This window comes from Oncorhynchus keta, unplaced genomic scaffold (genome assembly GCF_023373465.1).
Source record: "Oncorhynchus keta strain PuntledgeMale-10-30-2019 unplaced genomic scaffold, Oket_V2 Un_contig_5909_pilon_pilon, whole genome shotgun sequence".
NCBI classification, from domain to species: Eukaryota; Metazoa; Chordata; class Actinopteri; order Salmoniformes; family Salmonidae; genus Oncorhynchus; species Oncorhynchus keta.
In genome coordinates this window covers 55,225-81,961 of record NW_026288578.1, presented here as the reverse complement: position 1 = coordinate 81,961, position 26,737 = coordinate 55,225, and the positions used below count along the sequence as shown (strand labels likewise).

At 41.8% G+C, this 26,737-nt stretch overlaps 1 long non-coding RNA gene and 1 pseudogene across 1 annotated transcript; one reads left to right on the top strand and one right to left on the bottom strand.

Annotated features, from left to right (window-relative positions):
- Positions 1–382: 382 nt before the first annotated feature.
- On the bottom strand, positions 383–4,283 carry LOC127925597 (uncharacterized). Its single transcript, XR_008121512.1, has 2 exons — positions 4,023–4,283; positions 383–1,294 (listed from the first exon to the last, which is right to left on the bottom strand). It is a non-coding gene; the product is annotated as an uncharacterized LOC127925597 (long non-coding RNA).
- Positions 4,284–4,818: 535 nt separating this feature from the next.
- LOC127925595 (leucine-rich repeat-containing protein 4C-like) overlaps positions 4,819–26,737 on the top strand; it is a 50,445-nt pseudogene continuing 28,526 nt past the window's right edge.

The following is a 26,737-nucleotide window of genomic DNA, read 5'->3' as shown; positions in this document are numbered from 1 at the left end:
CTACCTTTATACGAAGGCTGTAAAACGACTAAAACATATTGAATTAATTGCATGATTTGCTCTGATTATCGGGACTAATCTCAAATTCAGAATTTGCTCGAATTGAGCTGTAATTTTAAGATTTTTTTATACAGAAAAAGCATTATAAGAATATTGACAACTTGATTTTGTCCAAACTCAAGAAACGGTTCGCAAAATCTGGTGAATTGATAAAGTAACCCTTTCTTTAACTTTAATGTCAACTTATTTTGATAATGCTTTGTTGTTTTTACCTGTACTGAGTATGTACTAAAAAATTGTGCACTAAAATGACAAAAAAGTGCATTTGAATTGACTGATGATGTCACGGCTGTTGAAGGAGGAGGACCAAGGTGCAGCGTGGTGAGGGTACATATTCTTTATTTAAGATGACGCCGACAAAAACAATAAACACTACAAACAAACCGTGAAGCTAAAGGCTCTGTGCCCTAAACAAAGCCAACTTCCCACAAAGAAAGGAGAGAAAAAGGGCTACCTAAGTATGGTTCCCAATCAGAGACAACGATAGACAGCTGTCCCTGATTGAGAACCATACCCGGCCAAAACATAGAAATACAAAATCATAGATAACAAAACATACAATGCCCACCCCAAATCACACCTTGACCAAACCAAATAGAGACATTAAAAGGCTCTCTAAGGTCAGAGGTTGACAGATGAACTCTTGACAGCCCCACGTTATACACTACTGGTCAGTGGATTCAACTGCTTTGTCCTGTAGACTCATAGACTACACTTAAGAGTTTTTTTCTGTTATCTTTCTGGGTTTTGCATCCTTTCAAACCACTAAATAGTTTAAAACCACCACAAACTCAGACAGAAATAGGCATCGCCCTACTTCTGGGACATGGAGGCGCAGACACTCTCCACATTACCTGGGACATGGTAATAGCGCCGCCTCGCTCCTCCCTCCTAAGAGAATTTAGCCCAGATGTGACAGGCATTCTCTGCAGTTGCGTTGAAAGGCTCGGCTTCGTCTTCTGCTGGGACTCAGGGAGAGGAGTTGATGCCGACTCAGCCTTTAGTCTCTGCATGGGCCTCATCTTATGGATCTCTTATGTTGGGGGTGGCCACTTAAAATGCAATCAAGGCTGGGAGAAGAAGTGCATTGGGGGTAGCCATCTTAATAATTGAAGGACAGCCTTGGTACAGTAGCTATGGAAAATCCTTGGAAGTTTTTTTTCTTCTGGCTCTTGAAGTTTGTCCCAGAAAGCTGTGAGACTTGTTTTTTTCAAGACAGCTGATCCCAAACTCCCTATAGGCAGATATAGAAAGAGATGAACGAGGAAGAAACAGACAATGCATTGGCCAACATAAAATACAGTGTGACAGTGCAGTGGCTGTGGGCCAAACTGAAGGAGATTAACCAACGGAAGGCATTTTACCTCAGGGATTTGTTAACACTTGTCGCTTTCCTCCGTGTCCTTCAATTTATTTGGCAGTTTACTGCTTCAGGTATTTAAAGGTTCTGAAAATTACATTTGGCTACCTTCCAGGAAGCTTGAAAAGACAGGCTGAGTGGGCGGGGAGCTTATATTCATGAATTCGCCTTGACTGACAGCTCTTTGAAACGCCTATTTCAAGCAGTGAGCAATGTTACAGTTAAATCATCTCAAGCTAATTTGGTGAAACACAAAGCAACTCAAACAACATTGAAATTGCGTCAATGATATCCATTTATTTTATATTAATCTCCCATTTGGCATGTCTCTTGGGATGCGGTTCACAGCACCACTGACTGATGTGTTGACTTGACAACTGCGTCTGTGTTTTGAATGACCCATCGCCTCCTTTTGTTTCATGCTGTCTGAAGACCGTGCTAGCCAGCAACGTGCTAACACCAGACGCAGAGGAAAGGGGTGACAAATAAATATATTTGCCATAGATGAATATAGGGTAAACTTTGAGTTATATTTGCTGACACTCTACAGTAAAATTTGGGAACCAGTAGAGTTGCTATCTATCCATATATACCACGCCCCTCTGCAGGCGTGCCTTCTCCGATATTGGTTACAAGGCCGTACTTATTTAAATTAGGTAAGAGAATGACGTTACCATTGGTGTATTAAAATGAGCGTCAAGGTGATGTCACCTTGTCCCCTTAATAATGAATCCAGTTGTTTGACATGGGGGAGGGGACCAGTAACTTTATGATCAAACTTTATCAATGTAGAAGCAACAGTCATGTTTCATACTTTAGTCATCATACTTTGATCTGTTTTCATCAAAATATCATCAATTTCCTGAAAAACATGATTTTGACATGGTCATGATGCACCAGGCTTGTCATTGGCGTCGCATGAACCACAGTTAAGGATTTTATTTTATTTTATTTTATTAGGATCTCTTTTAGTCCACATTTGGACTAATCTTCCAAGAGTCCTTAACATTAAAATACAATTTATAATACAAACACACTTTCACATATAACACACTATTACAAACATACATAATACGCTAGCATAATGAGCCAATAAATACTCAATCTAAAAAAATATTGATTCTTCATCTACTATAGTCCCACAACATTTCTATATACTATATTTAAATTGTTTTAAAATCATGTTTAAACTTATATAGTGAAAGGTTTCTAGTTTGCTCAGTTCATTTATTCCATTTCTTTATTGCGCTAAATCGAAATGTTATTTTGCCCATTTCTTTTTTCTGTCTGGATAACGCATAGAAGGATGAACTGACTAAGCAATTCCCCAAAATAAAAAGGTTCGGTGCTTGATGCCACGATGTGACCTAGAACACATTCCCATTCGGGTCCCAAACTAACGAAAACGTATTACATCTTTATAGAGTGTTCATAAAGTCTTCATAAGCACTACACATATTATTTATAAATACTTTAGAAGCAGTCACTGCCACTTGATAAAGTACATAGAAGATCCATTAAAGTGGGTTCTTTGGCACCCTAGCATGGATTTTGCCAAGACCCGTAAAGCCTCATTTAAAACCTCATTTAAAACCTCATTAAAAGTTTTTTTTGTTTAAAGTAGGAGCCAAATATTTAATGTTGGCTGTCATGTCAGGTGGAATTTCTATGATGTTTAATTTGACCATGTAACTAAATCAATGGAAGTATTCGGAGCAAAACTGTTGACATGGAAGTAGCTTGTAGTTTTTATTACAGTGTTCTACTACAGTACTTAGATGTATTCAGAAGAATACTTGCTGCAACTAATCACTTTTACAACGTCACATTTCATCCATCCCTCCCTTCAACCATCCCACTGATATAGTTTTAGATTTATTTTCGGCTCTCAAAGACATCTCTCCGAATTTAAATTCATGTTTCATCAAAGCCTGTATAAAATGCTGATTACAGAAAATATATCAAAATGAATCCGCCGTGTCTGAAGATGAAAGTGTTCTAATCTTTCATGGTTATGTGACCATTACGTCATTACTGTGACTTACTTTATATATTTAAAAAAATCAGTTTTACATTAAAGGAAAGTATATGCAATTATGACCACCTTAACATTGTTCTAAACACTTCTCTCCCGGCACGTGTTGATGAATCCAACTTACAGTATATTTATGACGTGTAGTGTAATCTAATGTAATACAATAGTTGGTGAAATTAAATATTGTTGGTTTGTGTGCTAGTGTTCAGCTTTTCCTTGTACGCCACAACTGGATCTAACCATTTAAACCGGTTGTGTGGACTCTTTGAAAAATGACATTGATCAGTAAGGCTAAGAAGAAAACATAACAATACACTGGGTGCTATAAGACTTAATAAGACCCTCTGTGTTGCTGTTACTCCCATAACTAGGCCTTCTTTAAGATTGCCAGCCCTTTCATGTATTTTAATCTAACCATGCTGAGATCACGATCTCTTTCGCAGACGAGCCCTGCATCAACACATCAATAAACAATTAGTACACTATACATACCTATATAGACATAAATTACACAAAACACTAAAAGCAAAGCACAAGCATATATAACATCAGGCTTCTAGGACTGACCGTAGTCTTGCGGTGCTGAATTTCAAAATTCAGATTCCGTCGCTGTCCTTTTTCAGTCGGTGCTGAATCGCCTGAACGCGTGTGCGTGTGCCCGCGCCTGCGCCTGTTTCTCTATGTGTTTGTGTCAGGTTACGACGATACATTTTCACCGCAACGATGAGCACCAAATGGTTTCTAGTAACAATGTAGAGCTGTTGAATTGCATGTGGCCTAGACCAGAGCAATACATGTGTTGTACGTATGGCTCTGGCCTCTGCTCGATCCATTCAACTCTACACAATGCATCCAGTCAAACAGCCTACAGTCATTGCCGTCTCATTTCTATGAAGCTTCTCACAAAGTGCCACATGTCTGAGGTCACACCGGAATCGGACGTCCTGTTACGTGCTCAGACATCCTTGTAAGTCACTGAAAATGCAACTACCTATAATGTAGAAAGGTGCAGATGCAGGTGATTTAAACACTACTGAAGTGTATCATTTTGATTAGGCAGGACACCCTGTGAAATGACTGATTATTGTCAATATTTGAATTGAGAGGGGCAAACGCCTGTAGGTGGCAACCCTGCCTCATCAAGTAAACACACACACACACACACACACACACACACACACACACACACACACACACACACACACACACACACACACACACACACACACACACACACACACACACACACACACACACACACACACACACACACACCCCCTCTGGCCTTTATGTGTTAATGCTATTGATCAGTCAATAATTAATGAGTTCAGAGATATGTAACCCAAATGGAAGGTCGGTAGAATGAGACGATGGATTGTAGGCGAATACTAGAGAGGTTGCAGTCTATAGCATACCACACACGGCAGTGGTATTTTTTACATCGCTGAGCTCGGACCATGCAGTCTAATGAATTCCATGTGCTCCCTCCCTATTCGAGCCATGGACTGCAGCAAGCGCAAGAGCGATTAGAACACAGTGGCTCTCCGGTGGATATGGAACACACGGAATATTGATGGTGCTGATATTACACGGATCCCATAAATCCCCCTGACAACGCAAAAATTGTTATCAATAGTTACGCTTATGTTAAATAGGTGGCCTACCGGACTGCATCGAAAACCAGCTTCTGGTGGATATTTAGTAAATACAGAGCGCATATAGGCTACATTCCGCGCGCTCATATGCCATTGGTTTGCGTATTAGGCTCTGCGTTATTTCCCAGGGAATCAAGTTGATGGATTGGCTATGGATGCATTGGGTGGTTGTTTGACGAATCTGGATCAGAACATTCGAATAAGAATGGCTGCGTCCTTTTGAGACATGTATGTACACACCTCGACTGCATCCGTGCATATACTTCTATATTTTTTTTATTCTACGCTTGCTACATCGATCATGTTCGGGAATATTGCCTGGACATGTGACCCTTTATGATAACTGACATTATACCTCTGCAAATCCTCCAGTAGTCTATCAGAGAACTGCACCAATAAGGGATGAACATCAATCGAAATGTGGATAGTCCATTTCAATCTCGGTTTATGGCATTAACTGTGTGCGCTCAAGAATAATTTCACTGAGAAATCCTATATAGGGCACCACGTTCAGTTCCACTGGAAAGGGCTATATGAAGAAATAGCCACAGACTTATCGCTCTCTCACAAACTCGGCAGCATTTCCTCCCATCGGAATACAAAGTCAAAAGCTACCGGCACCCCGCGGGTTTTCTCCACTGTGGCCACAGGAATGGTGGATTCATCCCAATTTCATGCACCTCTTTTTGATCATTTGTATATATTTTTTTATTGCGTTCGAGGTTCGTTTTCTTACGTTTTTGATTCTGCTGCTGTCGATGTAGACTACGTGTGGTTGCCTCGAATCCTTTCACATGGGTGAGAATTGTGCATCGCTCTTACAGCCAATCCAATCGGATACCTTGGCCCTGGTGTGTTTCATTTTTTTGCTTCATTTTGAGCACAAGCCCATATCTTCGAGAAAATGCGTAAGTATCTTTTATTTGATTTATTCACCTCTTATATCTACATTAAGTTAGGCACTTTAATCTTTCTTATCCATCTCGGCTACTCTTCACGACAGAGTGGTCATTCGGGTGTTCAACACGACACCGTTTTCCGCTATAGACTAATGTCGCTATAATGTCGCTTTAGGCTACATGTGCAATAGTTGATGTTAATTCACATTTTTAAAGACATAATTAAACCATGTGAAGCTCTCTCTCGCGCGCGCTTGCGTGTGTGTATATGTGCATGTGTGTTTAAGAGAGAGAGAGAGAGAGAGAGAGAGAGAGAGAGAGAGAGAGAGAGAGAAAGATACATAGTAAGTGGTTAGATAAATATATACGTAAAGATAGGCTTTATTTATTTAATGATGGGGTATGGCCTAAACCGTTTGGTGAGACAGTGTGTTTAGGTAGATTCGGGATTCTGTAAATCCCTGTATAGCCATTATACCAATGTTGCTAGAATACGTCATATGGTCATTCATATTCAGCTCAGGTGTGGTTCGTCATGCCGCTTAGTAATGACACATTTGCAGCACGGGGGCCACCAGATTGACCCACCAAATTCTTCAGGTGAGTTCTACAATAAGGTTTCTTTGATTTAGGATGTTTTGAGATATATCTCTCAACTGACTCGGCCCCCCAATTAGCTAATAACCACTAACTCTGTATCCGTGCATGTTAAATCCACCGTGATATTTATGACGTTCAAAGCAATTGACTCGAGCAGAGTGTCAGGCCACATGAGACTGCTTGTGTCTCAACCCCAGTGGTCTTCCGGTGGCACAGCTGCTAATGGAATGTGATGGAGGTGCATTAGTGTTGATTTCCCCCAATCGGATTCCCGAGCACTGTTGACCAGAAGGAGCATGATGTCTAACCAGGAGTTATGTAATTTGGTGCTGATTCAGATTCTAAATAGTGGGTGTTATATTATAGCTGCGGTGCCTCAACAGGGCGTCACGCTTGGGTGAGTTACATGTTGATGTGAGCTGTCCATTGGAAGGTGGTGCTGAAAATACTACCCGCGTTAGGATACTGGAGGGCGATACCTTGTTAGGCCTCCTATATAGATTTACCCGAGCATGAAAGCATATTCCCTAGAACATGAAAGCACATTTCTTTAGATAGTAATACTGTGTTCATGTAAGTTTCTTCATTATAAATAACCATTAACCTGTATGTCATGTTCATTAGCAGGTTTTAAGGCAACTGTGCATTGAGAAAACATGAATGTTTCAATTGGCATGGACTTTCATTTCAATGGTTTCTCACTGTAAACATTGTTTCTTCAGAACATTCATTCAAATATGCATGAAGTATATTATCTCTTCACATGTTGTTGCATATTCACCATTTGCCAAAAGACCAGCAGCTCAAGAAAAATGATATTTACTTTTTGTCTCATGCTGGTAATAGGAAACCCCTGTCATGTTTTGCCAAAGGCAAACATTACCTTAAATCCCATTTATATTTTGTTCAATAATGGCATGTCTGCTGTATGCGTAATATACCACTTTAAATTAGTCATGTTCAACTAATCACTATGATGGAAGCTGTTTGGTCTTCTTCTTGAATTACTTCAACCTGAAACTGACTGTTACTATTCCATAGCACTGAATATGTTTAGCAGTGCAAAGCATGGAAGCAGATTGCACTCATGGTGTGAAGTGACACGTCTGTTGGGTCCTGTGAGCATGGAATCAATACAATGTTACATTTCACAGTCTAATGCCTTGATTTATCGACTTAAATCACAGTCTAGGTTTCTCACTGACTTCTGGCCTTAAGCATCTTCAAATATATTAAGTATCAAGGTCTGGCTTGAATGAGTTGCCAAGAGTTTGGTTTGGATGACATAGAAATTCATATAAATGTTGTGTGATGTTCTCATTTCTCAAAAGAGTTCTCGGGTCGAGCTGAGTTGGTATTCCACACCTTCTGTGGTCTAGATCACATGATATTCATTTAGAGAAATGTCCACGCCTCAATCCTAAATGAGTCAGAAAGATTGATACCATCTAATAATGTGGTGCCAATCTTCTCCCCCCCCAATCTTTCTTCGTCATTTGTTATTGAGAGGATGAACTTTCTTTTAAAGGTCATTCATTAACATTGGACTATCAGTGTCCTCCAGTGGAGGCTTGTGAAGATCTCAGTCAGCATTGTTCAGTGATAATACTGTAGATTACATGGGGGGCTAAATGACCACACTGGGGCTAAATGCACCCCGGGCAGCCTAAATTCACACTGGGGGGCTGTGTCAGAATGTAACTATTACCTACAGTTTACTGAAGGTATTTTTTACAGTATTGTACTAACAATACTGCATGCTGTTTAGAAAAATATATGCAATAATTACAATATGACCATGCTATGTCTCATTCATACTGAGGAGTTGAAATAAGAGGAAGTAGACACATGGGCCTCCACTGTCTCATACTTCTACTGTAGTCCATACACTGCCTCATACTTCTACTGTAGTCCATACACTGCCTCATACTCTACTGTAGTCCATACACTGCCTCATACTTCTACTGTAGTCCATACACTGCCTCATACTTCTACTGTAGTCCATACACTGCCTCATACTTCTACTGTAGTCCATCCCCTGCCCTCATACTTCTACTGTAGTCCATCCCCTGCCCTCATACTTCTACTGTAGTCCATACACTGCCTCATACTTCTACTGTAGTCCATACACTGCCTCATACTTCTACTGTAGTCCATCCCCTGCCCTCATACTTCTACTGTAGTCCATCCCCTGCCTCATACTTCTACTGATACACTGCCTCATATTCTACTGTCGTTGATAGATTGACTGTTACTTCTACTGTAGTCCATACACTGCCTCATACTTCTACTGTAGTTGATACACTGCCTCATATTCTACTGTAGTCAATACACTATCTCATATTTATACTGTAGTCCATACACAACCTCATACTTCTACTGTCGTTGATTCACTTGCCTCATACTTCTACTGTCATCAATACACTGCCTCATACTTCTACTGTAGTCCATACACTGCCTCATACCTCTACTGTAGTTGATACAATGCCTCATATTCTAAAGCAGTTGATACATTGCCTCTTACTTTTACTTTAGTCGATGCATTGCCTCATGCTTCTACTATAGTCGATATACTGCCTCATACTTCTACTGTAGTCAATATACTGTCTCATACTTATACTGTAGTCAATATACTGACTCATACTTCTACTATAGTCAATATACTGACTCATACTTCTACTATAGTCAATATACTGACTCATACTTCTACTATAGTCAATATACTGTCTCATACTTCTACTGTAGTCAATATACTGTCTCATACTTCTAATGTAGTCAATATACTGTCTCATACTTCTACTGTAGTCAATATACTGTCTCATACTTCTACTGTAGTCAATATACTGTCTCATACTTCTACTGTAGTCAATATACTGACTCATACTTCTACTATAGTCAATATACTGACTCATACTTCTACTATAGTCAATATACTGTCTCATACTTCTACTGTAGTCCATACACTGCCTCATACTTATACTGTAGTTGATACATTGCCTCATACTTCTACTGTAGTTGATACACTGCCTCATATTCTACTGTAGTAAATACACTATCTCATACTTATACTGTAGTTGATACACTGCCTCATACTTCTACTGTAGTTGATACACTGCCTCATATTCTACTGTAGTCAATACACTATCTCATATTTATACTGTAGTCCATACACAACCTCATACTTCTACTGTCGTTGATTCACTTGCCTCATACTTCTACTGTCATCAATACACTGCCTCATACTTCTACTGTAGTCCATACACTGCCTCATACCTCTACTGTAGTCAATATACTGCCTCATACTTCTACTGTAGTCAATATACTGTCTCATACTTATACTGTAGTCAATATACTGACTCATACTTCTACTATAGTCAATATACTGACTCATACTTCTACTATAGTCAATATACTGTCTCATACTTCTACTGTAGTCAATATACTGTCTCATACTTCTACTGTAGTCAATATACTGTCTCATACTTCTACTGTAGTCAATATACTGTCTCATACTTCTACTGTAGTCAATATACTGTCTCATACTTCTACTGTAGTCAATATACTGTCTCATACTTATACTGTAGTCAATATACTGTCTCATACTTCTACTGTAGTCAATATACTGTCTCATACTTCTACTGTAGTCAATATACTGTCTCATACTTCTACTGTAGTCAATATACTGTCTCATACTTCTACTGTAGTCAATATACTGTCTCATACTTCTACTGTGGTCCATGCCTTTAAGATTATTTATTTAGTTTTGTTTTCACCTCATTTTAACATTCTGTCGTAAAAAATGTCATTCATTCTGTCGTTAACTTCTTCGGGATCGGTATCCCTTCCACAGGACGGTTGAGCTAACGTAGGCTAATGGGATTAGCATGAGGTTGCAAGTAACAAGAACATTTCCTAGGACGTAGACATATATGATATTGGCAGAAAGCTTAAATTCTTGTTAATCTAACTGCACTGTCCAATTTACAGTGAATGAATACCATGTTATTGTTTGAGGAGAGCGCATAATTTTCAACATGAAGAATTATTAATAAACAAACTAGGCACATTTGGGCAGTCTTTATACAACATTTTGAACAGAATTAAAATTGGTCCCTCGGATCAGTATGACAAGTTGCACATAGACTGCTAGTGGCCAAAATCTAAATTACACCTGGGCTGGAATAATACATTATGGCCTTTCTCTTGAATTTCAAAGATGACGGTACAACAAAAAATAGAAAAGAACGTTGTTTTTTTCTTTGTATTATCTTTCACCAGATCTAATGTGTTATATTCTCCAACATCCCTTTCACATTTCCACAAACTTCAAAGTGTTTCCTTTCAAATGGTACCAATTATATGCATATTCTTGCTTCAGGGCCTGAGCTACAGGCAGTTAGAGTTGGGTATGTCATTTTAGGTGAAAATTGAAAAAAGGGGGCGTATCCATTTTTTATGTTAAAAAACTAGTTTCCCTATCTCAAGAGGTTAAATCAAAATGACTATATTAAGTGCCTATTAAGTGCCAAATAAAGTAACAGGGTTGACCGTAACAGAGTTGACGATTTCATCTTTAATCAGCCATAAATCCCCTTGTGACAGGATGAATGGAAGCTTGTAACAAAAAAAGAAAGAAATTGTTTATTTTTTTTTGCCTGTCTGTCTACGAGTAATAGGGTTGCTGTGTTATGCTCGACCCGTTCTGTTTTACACCAGAAAATGGTGCTCGCCAGGTTTTACACTATTAGATGTTCAATACTTATCTTGAAAAAAATATTTATTTAAAAAGGAATAGTTTCACCATATTAAAAAGAGAGTTCAGTTTACAGAACAGGGTTGACCTTAAAACGAGGGCCGGATTGTTGTTTTTTTTACCCTAAAATGAATCACTAATCACATGAAATACAGTGAGGCTCCAAAACTATTGGGACAGTGACACATTTGTTGTTGTTTTGGCTCTGTAATCCACCACTTTGGATGATACAATATGATACAATATATTCTAACTTCCCTGTGAGATTAGCATGTCTTGTTATTTAAAATGCTAATGGTGAATGCTGTGAGATTAGCATGTCTTGGGGGTATGATTTAAAATGCTAACTTCCCCGGTTATTGTAATGGTGAGAGATTAGCATGTCTTTGGGCTAACTTCCCGGTTATTGTAATGATTAAAAAAAAATGCTAACCTCCCCTGTAATTGTAATGCTGAGAGATTAAATGCATGTTTTGGGGTTATGATTTAAAAAAATGCTAACCTCCCCTGTAATTGTCATGGTGAGAGATTAGCATGTCTTGGGGTTATGATTTAAAATGCTAACCTCCCCGGTTATTGTAATGCTGAGAGATTAGCATGTCTTGGGGTTATGATTTAAAATGATAACCTCCCCTGTAATTGTAATGCTGAGAGATTAGCATATCTTGGGGTTATGATTTAAAATGCTAACCTCCCCTGTAATTGTAATACTGAGAGGTTAGCATGTCTTGGGGGTATGATAAAAAATGATAACCTCCCCGGTTATTGTAATGCTGAGAGATTAGCATGTTTTGGGGTTATGATTTAAAATGCTAACCTCCCCAGTTATTGTAATGCTGAGAGATTAGCATGTCTTGGGGTTATGATTTAAAATGATAACCTCCCTTGTAATTGTAATGCTGAGAGATTAGCATGTCTTGGGGGTATGATAAAAAATGATAACCTCCCCTGTAATTGTAATGCTGAGAGATTAGCATGTCTTGGGGGTATGATTTAAAATGCTAACCTCCCCTGTAATTGTAATGCTGAGAGATTAGCATGTTTTGGGGGTATGATTTAAAATGCTAACCTCCCCTGTAATTGTAATGCTGAGAGATTAGCATGTCTTGGGGGTATGATTTAAAATGCTAACCTCCCCTGTAATTGTAATGCTGAGAGATTAGCATGTTTTGGGGGTATGATTTAAAATGCTAACCTCCCCTGTAATTGTAATGCTGAGAGATTAGCTTGTCTTGGGGTTATGATTTAAAATGCTAACCTCCCCTGTAATTGTAATGCTGAGAGATTAGCATGTTTTGGGGGTATGATTTAAAATGCTAACCTCCCCTGTAATTGTAATGGTGAGAGGTTAGCATGTCTTGGAGGCATGATATTTGTGCCTCTAACTTTCTCACTCATCGTTATTCACGATTCATTCAGGACTATCCGTAATCATAGTAGCATCCACATTCATGTAGAAGTGTTTAGAAACATGTTATATTCTTATTTACAATAAATGTGACTCCAAAATGACACAATACATTATTAAACATTAATTTCTATTGGGCACAACATCATCTGAAACACAACCAAAACTAACAGTAAATGCATCCAACAGGTTTGTGTAGTCAATGCATGCTAGGAATATGGGAACACATTCAACATTTTTGACTACTTAAATACACATATGTGAATTTGTCCCAATACTTTTAGTCCCCTAAAATGGGGGAACTATGGTACATACAGTGCTGTAATTTCGGTTCCCCTGATATTGATGAAAATACCCTCAAATTAAAGCTGACAGTCTGCACAGTCATTGTATAATTTCAAATCCAAAGTGCTGGAGTACAGAGCCAAAACAAAAACAAAAAAATGTCACGGTCCCAATAATTTTGGAGGTCAAATAATCATCTTCAGGAAATGACTTTATCAAAGAAACAACATAACTAGGCTTTACAACGATGGTGAAAACCTGGAGAGATGTTATGGTTCAGTAGGTTACAGTCTTACTGGAGGTTACAGAGGGTGCATGGAGGGACATTTCAAAATTGCTGAAGTCATTACCAAGTGTTTATTCATATAAAAAAAGTCAAATCTATTAAATTCTCCATGTGGTGTTTATTAAAGGGCATTTCGTTGAATATAACAGGCTTTTCAAATCCAATATTGGTGCACAATTTCTACTTAAAATATCAAAGGGATGCAAAGGGCACTCATTTAGTGGAACGACCCAGTAGAGAAAGTGCCTTTGGTTCCATCTTGCTCGATTAAAAGACGATACATTTTTTGAGCGTGTCAATCCTGCAGCAATCAGCCCACTTACAGTGTCCATCCAGTGCATGTCCGGAATACAAGCTTTCTTATCTGCCCCCTACAATTTGACCAGGCATAATATTGACAATCTTTCCAAATTAATCATATATATATATTATATATTAATCTTGTAAAAATGGTGCATATGTTGATATAGCCATGGATGGTTACAGTATATGAGCCTTGCTGTCAGACAGCCACTGTTAGGGTCCTTTAATGTGAAAACAGTCACTGCTGATTTTCATTGTTCCCCTCTGATCAGGAATAGATTTAGACCTGGGACACCAGGACACTAGGTGAGTGCAATTAATTATCAGGTAGATAAGACAACTAGCAGTACATCGGACCTCCGGGCTCGGATTTAAACACCTTTGACTTAGATAAACCTTTGGTGACTATATAGACTAGATGTTTAAACCACACTGGAATGCTGCAGTGTTCAGTGGTGTAACCAGGCTATTGACATGCATCACTTAAATGTCTCCCAGCTCTGCTTCCAGTAGGCAGCTGCTGCCTGCTTCCATTGAGTGTTATACGACTGCAAGCCAAGGAAATAAAATGTTCACGAATGTCCATTTCTGACTGTCTTGGACTGTTGTCAACGGCAAACATGCTGATCCATTTGTTCAGATCATTATCTTCCCTGTTGTACTCGTACTGTTACAGGATTGATGTTCAATAGTGTTTCAGTTGAGGGATCTACTGAAGAGAAAGTCCACAGGGAGACACATTCCACAGTATGTGTGTGCGTGAGTGTCTGTCTGTGCATGTTTATGAGTGTCTGTGTATCTGTGTGTGTCTGTTTGTCTGTGTCCCTCCTTTCTAGTAAACAACGATCTCCCTCACCTTGTGTCTCCTAGTAAAAACCCTACTCCGCTGTTCTGTCCTTCTGAAGTGGTGCTTCCCCAACATCACAGAGCACCGAACCTGATTTAGCCCCTATCTTCCTGCCCATCCAGTCTTGGTGGATGGTTACTGAACCACCCTCCCCCTGATGAAACATATGTTTGTGTCCGGTCTGGAGACAGCTAGCCATATCTCGATGAAGTTGACTGCTTGTGAATGAGTTCGACCAACGTATCAGCCTGGCCAGACCGATGGAACTCTTCTCAGTATTCCAGCCACTGTGGCAGTCAGGATCGTCATGGTTCCGTGCTCCTGAAAGAGGATTATTCAGCCTGTTCCGCAGCCTGTCACTCTGCAATCCTGACATTTAAATCAAAGTTAGCATGCGAAATGTGAAGAAGCCAGGCCTGTCCCGTTGTCTGTGATGTTGGCTTTCTGTCTAATGTGGTTTAAACTTTACAGATGGCTTCTTATCCCAGAGAGGGACACAGTTCAGAGGGTTGTTGACAAGGACCGGAAAATACTATGGTAACGCTTTTTCACGTAGAACCAGCAGGTAGATTGTTTGTCATAATGCGTTAAAACTTTTCACAGGAACGTAGTATATGAACCAGGATATAGAATGAGACTTTTCACAGGAACGTAGTATATGAACCAGGATATAGAATGAGACTTTTCACAGGAACGTAGAATATGAACCAGGATATAGAATGAGACTTTTCATAGGAACGTAGAATATGAACCAGGATATAGAATGAGACTTTTCACAGGAACCAGTAGTATATGAACCAGGATATAGAATGAGACTTTTCACAGGAACGCAGTATATGAACCAGGATATAGAATGAGACTTTTCATAGGAACGTAGTATATGAACCAGGATATAGAATGAGACTTTTCACAGGAACGTAGTATATGAACCAGGATATAGAATGAGACTTTTCATAGGAACGTAGTATATGAACCAGGATATAGAATGAGACTTTTCATAGGAACGTAGTATATGAACCAGGATATAGAATGAGACTTTTCACAGGAACGTAGTATATGAACCAGGATATAGAATGAGACTTTTCATAGGAACGTAGTATATGAACCAGGATATAGAATGAGACTTTTCACAGGAACGTAGTATATGAACCAGGATATAGAATGAGACTTTTCACAGGAACGTAGTATATGAACCAGGATATAGAATGAGACTTTTCACAGGAACGTAGTATATGAACCAGGATATAGAATGAGACTTTTCACAGGAACGTAGTATATGAACCAGGATATAGAATGAGACTTTTCACAGGAACGTAGAATATGAACCAGGATATAGAATGAGACTTTTCAGTAGAACGTAGAATATGAACCAGGATATAGAATGAGACTTTTCACAGGAACGTAGTATATGAACCAGGATATAGAATGAGACTTTTCACAGGAACGTAGTATATGAACCAGGATATAGAATGAGACTTTTCACAGGAACGTAGTATATGAACCAGGATATAGAATGAGACTTTTCACAGGAACGTAGTATATGAACCAGGATATAGAATGAGACTTTTCATAGGAACGTAGTATATGAACCAGGATATAGAATGAGACTTTTCATAGGAACGTAGTATATGAACCAGGATATAGAATGAGACTTTTCACAGGAACGTAGTATATGAACCAGGATATAGAATGAGACTTTTCATAGGAACGTAGTATATGAACCAGGATATAGAATGAGACTTTTCATAGGAACGTAGTATATGAACCAGGATATAGAATGCAAGCGCGTTTTGCGTCAGAACTGCCCCACGCCTCCGACCATTGATGTTTATTTTTGAGACTCTGGGAAAGTCTAGGTCAGAGAAACGCTAAACTTCCTCCTCTCTCTCACTGATTCCGTGGATGGAACCTCAAGGGCTCATCTAATGAGTGTGTTCCAAAAACACAGAGTCTACAGTATGCAGGCCTGAGGAGTTTAGAAGATCATCATATCATATTGATGTGCTTCCTGATACTTCAAACATTTCTCTAATTACTGCAAACATCTGATGACCTGCGCAGACCTGCGTAGAATGTGTGCATCTGAAACGCACCCATTCACTGAGTCACTGCAGGTAAAGAATCTTCCTCTGTATGGCAGAGCTTTGACCAATAAGTGTAGCTACAGTGTAAACCAACCACCCACCAACAAGCCCTGGTTGGCACCTTTCTGCCTACCTAATCACACTCCTACACATGACAGAATCCAACAGTGCTCCAGATAAAATACAGCTATTTCAGTAGAAGGTGCCTCTGATAAAATACAGGTATTTCAGTAGAAGATGCCTCTGATAAAATACAGCTATTTCAGTAGAAGATGCCTCTGATAAAATACAGGTATTTCAGGAGAAGATGCCTCTGATAAAATACAACTATTTTAGTAGAAGATGCCTCTGATAAAATACAGCTATTTTAGTAGAAGATGCCTCTGATAAAATACAGGTATTTCAGTAGAAGATGCCTCTGATAAAATACAGCTATTTTAGTAGAAGATGCCTCTGATAAAATACAGCTATTTCAGTAGAAGATTGTCGTGGAAATTTCCTCTATTTACCAAATAATGGGAGCAAACCACACACACACAAGTCAGAGTTAGTTATCAAAGTCCATCTTTAATTATATGAGCTCTATCACAATCGTGTGACTCTCAGGTAATTCAGTGTCTCTCAATGAATTCTCTGAGAGCCCCTTCTGCATTGCAACTGCGATCCTTTATAGCAAAGATACACAGGATAAGACAGCATCGGCATAATTCATTGTTCAGCTTTGTCTCTTTCTCAAACTCAAACTCAGAACCATAAACCAATCCTCCATATCAACAGGCATATATCAAATTGTCATTTAGATACAACCAATTCTAAATACAACCAATCCTGGACAAGCTCATGGAGAGGAGATTGAGGCTATAGGTTAAGATAAAAGGGAGCATGAGAATGATTCCAGACACTGCCATCCTCCTTTTCCCCGATGGGAAAAGTAGGGAGTAACTGGCACACACACAGTGGAGCAAAAGATATGTTTACACATGATGACACTTTGACCTCTCCCCTCTCTGCGGCCCATGCAACTTAGTCTCGACATAGAACAGATAACTGCAACCTCGCCACAGTATTATACAAAAATACCATTCTGATGAGAAGTAACTTACACACATATGATGAATATAAAACATCTTACCTATGTTTCCACCAATTCTGATTATTCCCTAACAAGATGCCTCTGATAAAATACAGCTATTTCAGTAGAAGATGCCTCTGATAAAATACAACTATTTTAGTAGAAGATGCCTCTGATAAAATACAACTATTTTAGTAGAAGATGCCTCTGATAAAATACAGGTATTTCAGTAGAAGATGCCTCTGATAAAATACAGCTATTTCAGTAGTAGATGCCTCTGATAAAATACAGGCCTCTGCTTAAAAACTGCTAATGCTAAAGAGCTCAAAGGGGCTTTGCCACGAAGCGTCTGCATATCTCATCTGGTAATATCCGGAGGAAGCCTTTGAACACACTCCTTCTTACCAGGAAAACCCTTTAGAAATTCTTAGTAATAACTAAAGCGATGATAGATTGTCATGTTGATGGAGGAAGCTGATCTTCGTTCACTCACTCCTTTTATTTCATAAATCCCACCCTGCTTTCTTTACCTCTACTCTACTCTCTCCATCTCCTTTTCTCTCTCTCCTTTTATTGTCTGTTTACCTAACTCTTAAAGAGATGGTCGTGATAACTCCACTCCAGTGAACATGCAGATATTCCCTTACAGTCATTCATCATGAGGAAATGGAGTCAGTCATTTGTGGTCTATAGTGACCAATCAAATGTGGAGTGAATTACTAACTTTATTCATGTTTGTCCTCTGAAAAGACAAATCCGACAGGTCTCACTGACATGCTTTGCATCTTCTGACTAAAGAAATGGGGCTACTGTATGCTGCTTGAGCTAGTCTTGTCCTTGGAAGGTTACCTCATCAGTCATATGGTTCTGTTCAGCGTAGGTTGGTTAGAAACTGCAGCAGTCTTGTCCTTGGAAGGTTACCTCATCAGTCGTATGGTTCTGTTCAGCGTAGGTTGGTTAGAAACTGCAGCAGTCTTGTCCTTGGAAGGTTACCTCATCAGTCATATGGTTCTGTTCAGCGTAGGTTGGTTAGAAACTGCAGCAGTCTTGTCCTTGGAAGGTTACCTCATCAGTCATATGGTTCTGTTCAGCGTAGGTTGGTTAGAAACTGCAGCAGTCTTGTCCTTGGAAGGTTACCTCATCAGTCATATGGTTCTGTTCAGCGTAGGTTGGTTAGAAACTGCAGCAGTCTTGTCCTTGGAAGGTTACCTCATCAGTCGTATGGTTCTGTTCAGCGTAGGTTGGTTAGAAACTGCAGCAGTCTTGTCCTTGGAAGGTTACCTCATCAGTCATATGGTTCTGTTCAGCGTAGGTTGGTTAGAAACTGCTGCAGTCTTGTCCTTGGAAGGTTACCTCATCAGTCATATGGTTCTGTTCAGCGTAGGTTGGTTAGAAACTGCTGCAGTCTTGTCCTTGGAAGGTTACCTCATCAGTCGTATGGTTCTGTTCAGCGTAGGTTGGTTAGAAACTGCTGCAGTCTTGTCCTTGGAAGGTTACCTCATCAGTCATATGGTTCTGTTCAGCGTAGGTTGGTTAGAAACTGCAGCAGTCTTGTCCTTGGAAGGTTACCTCATCAGTCATATGGTTCTGTTCAGCGTAGGTTGGTTAGAAACTGCAGCAGTCTTGTCCTTGGAAGGTTACCTCATCAGTCATATGGATTCTGTTCAGCGTAGGTTGGTTAGAAACTGCTGCAGTCTTGTCCTTGGAAGGTTACCTCATCAGTCGTATGGTTCTGTTCAGCGTAGGTTGGTTAGAAACTGCTGCAGTCTTGTCCTTGGAAGGTTACCTCATCAGTCATATGGTTCTGTTCAGCGTAGGTTGGTTAGAAACTGCAGCAGTCTTGTCCTTGGAAGGTTACCTCATCAGTCATATGGATCTGTTCAGCGTAGGTTGGTTAGAAACTGCTGCAGTCTTGTCCTTGGAAGGTTACCTCATCAGTCATATGGTTCTGTTCAGCGTAGGTTGGTTAGAAACTGCAGCAGTCTTGTCCTTGGAAGGTTACCTCATCAGTCATATGGTTCTGTTCAGCGTAGGTTGGTTAGAAACTGCTGCAGTCTTGTCCTTGGAAGGTTACCTCATCAGTCATATGGTTCTGTTCAGCGTAGGTTGGTTAGAAACTGCAGCAGTCTTGTCCTTGGAAGGTTACCTCATCAGTCATATGGTTCTGTTCAGCGTAGGTTGGTTAGAAACTGCAGCAGTCTTGTCCTTGGAAGGTTACCTCATCAGTCGTATGGTTCTGTTCAGCGTAGGTTGGTTAGAAACTGCAGCAGTCTTGTCCTTGGAAGGTTACCTCATCAGTCGTATGGTTCTGTTCAGCGTAGGTTGGTTAGAAACTGCAGCAGTCTTGTCCTTGGAAGGTTACCTCATCAGTCATATGGTTCTGTTCAGCGTAGGTTGGTTAGAAACTGCAGCAGTCTTGTCCTTGGAAGGTTACCTCATCAGTCGTATGGTTCTGTTCAGCGTAGGTTGGTTAGAAACTGCAGCAGTCTTGTCCTTGGAAGGTTACCTCATCAGTCGTATGGTTCTGTTCAGCGTAGGTTGGTTAGAAACTGCAGCAGTCTTGTCCTTGGAAGGTTACCTCATCAGTCATATGGTTCTGTTCAGCGTAGGTTGGTTAGAAACTGCAGCAGTCTTGCCTTATATTTCCTATTGCTGTTATATCTTGTGTGCTAATCTTACATTGTAGAATAATTCACGATCGGATAAATGTAATCTTTTAATACCATATTTACCATGTTATTTGAAACCAAGCTTTAGTGCAGTGGGAAACATGTTAGTCTTACCAGAAAACTTCCCAATATCACTTTGATTGAATAGTCCTTCAATCATATGGCCAGGTTGCTCTATTCCTTTAGGACACACTTAGCCCTCCACTCTGTTGCTCTAGAGTAGCCATGCTACGGTACATATGGCCAGGTATTCCTTTAGGACACACTTAGCCCTCCACTCTGTTGCTCTAGAGTAGCCATGCTACGGTACATATGGCCAGGTATTCCTTTAGGACACACTTAGCCCTCCACTCTGTTGCTCTAGAGTAGCCATGCTACGGTACATATGGCCAGGTATTCCTTTAGGACACACTTAGCCCTCCACTCTGTTGCTCTAGAGTAGCCATGCTACGGTACATATGGCCAGGTATTCCTTTAGGACACACTTAGCCCTCCACTCTGTTGCTCTAGAGTAGCCATGCTACGGTACATATGGCCAGGTATTCCTTTAGGACACACTTAGCCCTCCACTCTGTTGCTCTAGAGTAGCCATGCTACGGTACATATGGCCAGGTATTCCTTTAGGACACACTTAGCCCTCCACTCTGTTGCTCTAGAGTAGCCATGCTACGGTACATATGGCCAGGTATTCCTTTAGGACACACTTAGCCCTCCACTCTGTTGCTCTAGAGTAGCCATGCTACGGTACATATGGCCAGGTATTCCTTTAGGACACACTTAGCCCTCCACTCTGTTGCTCTAGAGTAGCCATGCTACGGTACATATGGCCAGGTATTCCTTTAGGACACACTTAGCCCTCCACTCTGTTGCTCTAGAGTAGCCATGCTACGGTACATATGGCCAGGTATTCCTTTAGGACACACTTAGCCCTCCACTCTGTTGCTCTAGAGTAGCCATGCTACGGTACATATGGCCAGGTATTCCTTTAGGACACACTTAGCCCTCCACTCTGTTGCTCTAGAGTAGCCATGCTACGGTACATATGGCCAGGTATTCCTTTAGGACACACTTAGCCCTCCACTCTGTTGCTCTAGAGTAGCCATGCTACGGTACATATGGCCAGGTATTCCTTTAGGACACACTTAGCCCTCCACTCTGTTGCTCTAGAGTAGCCATGCTACGGTACATATGGCCAGGTATTCCTTTAGGACACACTTAGCCCTCCACTCTGTTGCTCTAGAGTTGCCATGCTACGGTACATATGGCCAGGTATTCCTTTAGGACACACTTAGCCCTCCACTCTGTTGCTCTAGAGTTGCCATGCTACGGTACATATGGCCAGGTATTCCTTTAGGACACACTTAGCCCTCCACTCGGTTGCTCTAGAGTAGCCATGCTACGGTACATATGGCCAGGTATTCCTTTAGGACACACTTAGCCCTCCACTCTGTTGCTCTAGAGTAGCCATGCTACGGTACATATGGCCAGGTATTCCTTTAGGACACACTTAGCCCTCCACTCTGTTGCTCTAGAGTTGCCATGCTACGGTACATATGGCAGGTTGGAGTTCTGCCATGGTTCGGCTTCAGGGCAGGGGTTGGGTGGAGAGCATCCTCAAATCAAACTGAGTTTTATTTGACAAATGCTCCGAATACAGCAGAGACCTTACTGTGAAATGCTGATGGACAAGCCCTTAACCAACAATTTCCTCCCAAAAAAGTCAGACAAATCTGCTAAATAAACTAAAGGGAAAATAGTAACACAATAAAATAACAGTAATGAGACTATATACAGGGGTAACGGGACTGAGTCAATGTGCGGGGATACAGGGTAGTCCAGGTAATTGAGGTAATATGTACTATACATGTAGGTAGGGGTAAAGTGACTACGCATAGATAATAAACAGAGAGTAACAGCTGTGTGTGTGTGTCACTGTAGTATGTGTGTGTGTGTGTGCCAATGTGTGTCAGTGTGGTGTGTGTGAGTGTGTGGTTAGAGTCCAGTGAGTGCACATCGAGCCTGTGTACGAGGCCTGGATGAGGAGTGCATAGTATTTTGGTGTCACACATTTCTTAATTAGATCTTCAGCTAATTTAGATTTTAAATTCCGACCTTGCGAAGGGTTTAGAAATCCGTTTTTTTATGGGGTTGTCACTAAACCATAGAATCCTATTCACATGATTGTGACAGATGGAATTCATGTAGTGTTTGAAAGTCCATTTACCAGGTAGGCTACCATGAGCTGTCGCATGTGTGTTCTATAAGCACTAACACACCTGATTCACCTGGTCAACTCATTCTTCAAGCCCTTGATTAGCTAGATCAGGTGTGTTCTATCAGCCTAACACACCTGATTCACCTGGTCAACTCATTCTTCAAGCCCTTGATTAGCTAGGTCATGTGTGTTCTATCAGCCTAACACACCTGATTCACCTGGTCAACTCATTCTTCAAGCCCTTGATTAGCTAGATCAGGTGTGTTCTATCAGCCTAACACACCTGATTCACCTGGTCAACTCATTCTTCAAGCCCTTGATTAGCTAGGTCATGTGTGTTCTATCAGCCTAACACACCTGATTCACCTGGTCAACTCATTCTTCAAGCCCTTGATTAGCTAGATCAGGTGTGCTAGTGCTGGGATTTAACAAATATGTGCAACAGTCTACGGCTGGGGTCCCTGAGGAGTGGATTGGTCAATACTAATCTTGCACGGTGGTTTGAGAGACATGGATTGGTCAATACTAATCTAGCACGGTAGGTTTGAGAGACATGGATTGGTCAATACTAATCTAGCACGGTAGGTTTGAGAGACATGGATTGGTCAATACTAATCTTGCACGGTAGGTTTGAGAGACATGGATTGGTCACGACTGATCTAGCACGGTAGATATGGGAGACATGGATTGGTCAAGACTGATCTAGCACGGTAGGTATGGTAGACATGGATTGGTCAATACTGATCTAGCACAGTAGGTTTGGGAGATTATTATCATTAGATCATTAGATGACAGATGAACATGAATGCAATTAAAAGTAGACATGAAAAGGCACGGATTACAATGCATGTATACATACATATTGGCTCTACCATAGCAATAGCAAGTCAGCAACAATGGTTGTGATCAGACTAATACACAGGAGAGAGAGAGAGAGAACCGGGCCTCATATCTAGAAATCCACTAGCAGACGTTGACTTAATTGTTGATTACGGGGACTCCCAGTCCCGGCGATATCATATTCATGAGCCAAATGGTGCATGTTGTAATATGCATGAGCATATTAGATGTGTGAAGAACAAGAGGAGGCTGCTACAAATGCACCGGGATTCAAAAACACTACTTTGATGCTTTTTTTCTGCCATAATAAATTGATGAAAATGTTGTTTTCTTGTATCATTGATCCAGTTACTATGTTTCCTGCAGCAATGCAGTCACTTTCTCATATATGGGGATTTATCAGAGAAAAGGAAATGGAGGGTGTCTTTGTGGGGCCATATTATCTGAGTCGTATTCATTAGGGAACACGTAGCAAAACTTTTTACAACAGAGAACAAAAACTAGCATCTCTCATTGGACTGCCTCTGGTATTCGCTTCCTGTTTCAGTCCGTTTTCTTCCATTCGGTGCCAAATGAATACAACCCTGATAGCCTGGGCTGGAGAACATAACGGTGTCTAATTAAACAGAGCTGTGTTTAAAGGTCCCTCTTCAGATGAGGCTGTGTTCATGACCCAGGATCAAGGAGAGCAACATGGAGCCAGCAGCTCTGAGGGCCACGAGGGACGTGCGCAGGAGAAAAGATGACTGTATCTTATAAAGATAACACTTGTGGACGATGTCAGAGGAGAGAAAACTTTTACACAGATTTTATTGGAGGGTTTGCTATGAAATTCTAATAAGTTACAAATCAGGCATTGTTGAGCACTTGTCAAATATTACTGTAGTTAATACTTAATTCTTGCAATGCAACAAGCTTAAGCTGCAATGCCGAATAAGGCACCTATAACCTCTGCAAATAGCATATATGACGCATAGAAGTGCATAAGTCATGTGGACGCTGAAAACTAAGGTGTTACATAAACAAAGGCTCATTTCACACTTCATAGGCTGGGGGCTTGGCTGCTGGGGCGCTCCAGCTTACAGTGCCTTCAGAAACCATTACACACTTCATAGGCCAGAGGGCTTGGCTGCTGGGATGCTCCAGCTTACAGTGCCTTCAGAAACCATTACACACTTCATAGGCCAGGGGGCTTGGCTGCTGGGGAGCTCCAGCTTACAGTGCCTTCAGAAACCATTTTACACTTCATAGGCCAGGGGGCTTGGCTGCTGGGGAGCTCCAGCTTACAGTGCCTTCAGAAACCATTTCACACTTCATAGGCCAGGGGGCTTGGCTGCTGGGGCGCTCCAGCTTACAGTGCCTTCAGAAACCATTTTACACTTCATAGGCTGGGGGGCTTGGCTGCTGGGGCGCTCCAGCTTACAGTGCCTTCAGAAACCATTTTACACTTCATAGGCTGGGGGGCTTGGCTGCTGGGGCGCTCCAGCTTACAGTGCCTTCAGAAACCATTACACACTTCATAGGCTGGGGGGCTTGGCTGCTGGGGCGCTCCAGCTTACAGTGCCTTCAGAAACCATTTCACACTTCATAGGCTGGGGGGCTTGGCTGCTGGGGCGCTCCAGCTTACAGTGCCTTCAGAAACCATTTCACACTTCATAGGCTGGGGGGCTTGGCTGCTGGGGCGCTCCAGCTTACAGTGCCTTCAGAAACCATTTCACACTTCATAGGCTGGGGGGCTTGGCTGCTGGGGCGCTCCATCTTACAGTGCCTTCAGAAACCATTACACACTTCATAGGCTGGGGGGCTTGGCTGCTGGGGCGCTCCAGCTTACAGTGCCTTCAGAAACCATTACACACTTCATAGGCTGGGGGGCTTGGCTGCTGGGGCGCTCCAGCTTACAGTGCCTTCAGAAACCATTACACACTTCATAGGCTGGGGGGCTTGGCTGCTGGGGCGCTCCAGCTTACAGTGCCTTCAGAAACCATTTCACACTTCATAGGCTGGGGGGCTTGGCTGCTGGGGCGCTCCAGCTTACAGTGCCTTCAGAAACCATTACACACTTCATAGGCTGGGGGGCTTGGCTGCTGGGGCGCTCCAGCTTACAGTGCCTTCAGAAACCATTTCACACTTCATAGGCTGGGGGGCTTGGCTGCTGGGGCGCTCCAGCTTACAGTGCCTTCAGAAACCATTACACACTTCATAGGCTGGGGGGCTTGGCTGCTGGGGCGCTCCAGCTTACAGTGCCTTCAGAAACCATTACACACTTCATAGGCCAGAGGGCTTGGCTGCTGGGATGCTCCAGCTTACAGTGCCTTCAGAAACCATTTCACACTTCATAGGCCAGAGGGCTTGGCTGCTGGGGCGCTCCAGTTTACAGTGCCTTCAGAAACCATTACACACTTCATAGGCCAGAGGGCTTGGCTGCTGGGGCGCTCCAGCTTACAGTGCCTTCAGAAACCATTACACACTTCATAGGCTGGGGGCTTGGCTGCTGGGGCGCTCCAGCTTACAGTGCCTTCAGAAACCATTACACACTTCATAGGCTGGGGGGCTTGGCTGCTGGGGCGCTCCAGCTTACAGTGCCTTCAGAAACCATTACACACTTCATAGGCCAGAGGGCTTGGCTGCTGGGGGCTCCAGTTTACAGTGCCTTCAGAAACCATTACACACTTCATAGGCTGGGGGGCTTGGCTGCTGGGATGCTCCAGTTTACAGTGCCTTCAGAAACCATTACACACTTCATAGGCTGGGGGGCTTGGCTGCTGGGGTGCTCCAGCTTACAGTGCCTTCAGAAACCATTACACACTTCATAGGCTGGGGGGCTTGGCTGCTGGGGTGCTCCAGCTTACAGTGCCTTCAGAAACCATTACACACTTCATAGGCCAGGGGCTTGGCTGCTGGGATGCTCCAGCTTACAGTGCCTTCAGAAACCATTACACACTTCATAGGCTGGGGGGCTTGGCTGCTGGGATGCTCCAGCTTACAGTGCCTTCAGAAACCATTACACACTTCATAGGCTGGGGGGCTTGGCTGCTGGGGCGCTCCAGCTTACAGTGCCTTCAGAAACCATTACACACTTCATAGGCTGGGGGGCTTGGCTGCTGGGGCGCTCCAGCTTACAGTGCCTTCAGAAACCATTACACACTTCATAGGCTGGGGGGCTTGGCTGCTGGGGAGCTCCAGCTTACAGTGCCTTCAGAAACCATTACACACTTCATAGGCTGGGGGGCTTGGCTGCTGGGGCGCTCCAGCTTACAGTGCCTTCAGAAACCATTACACACTTCATAGGCTGGGGGGCTTGGCTGCTGGGGCGCTCCAGCTTACAGTGCCTTCAGAAACCATTACACACTTCATAGGCTGGGGGGC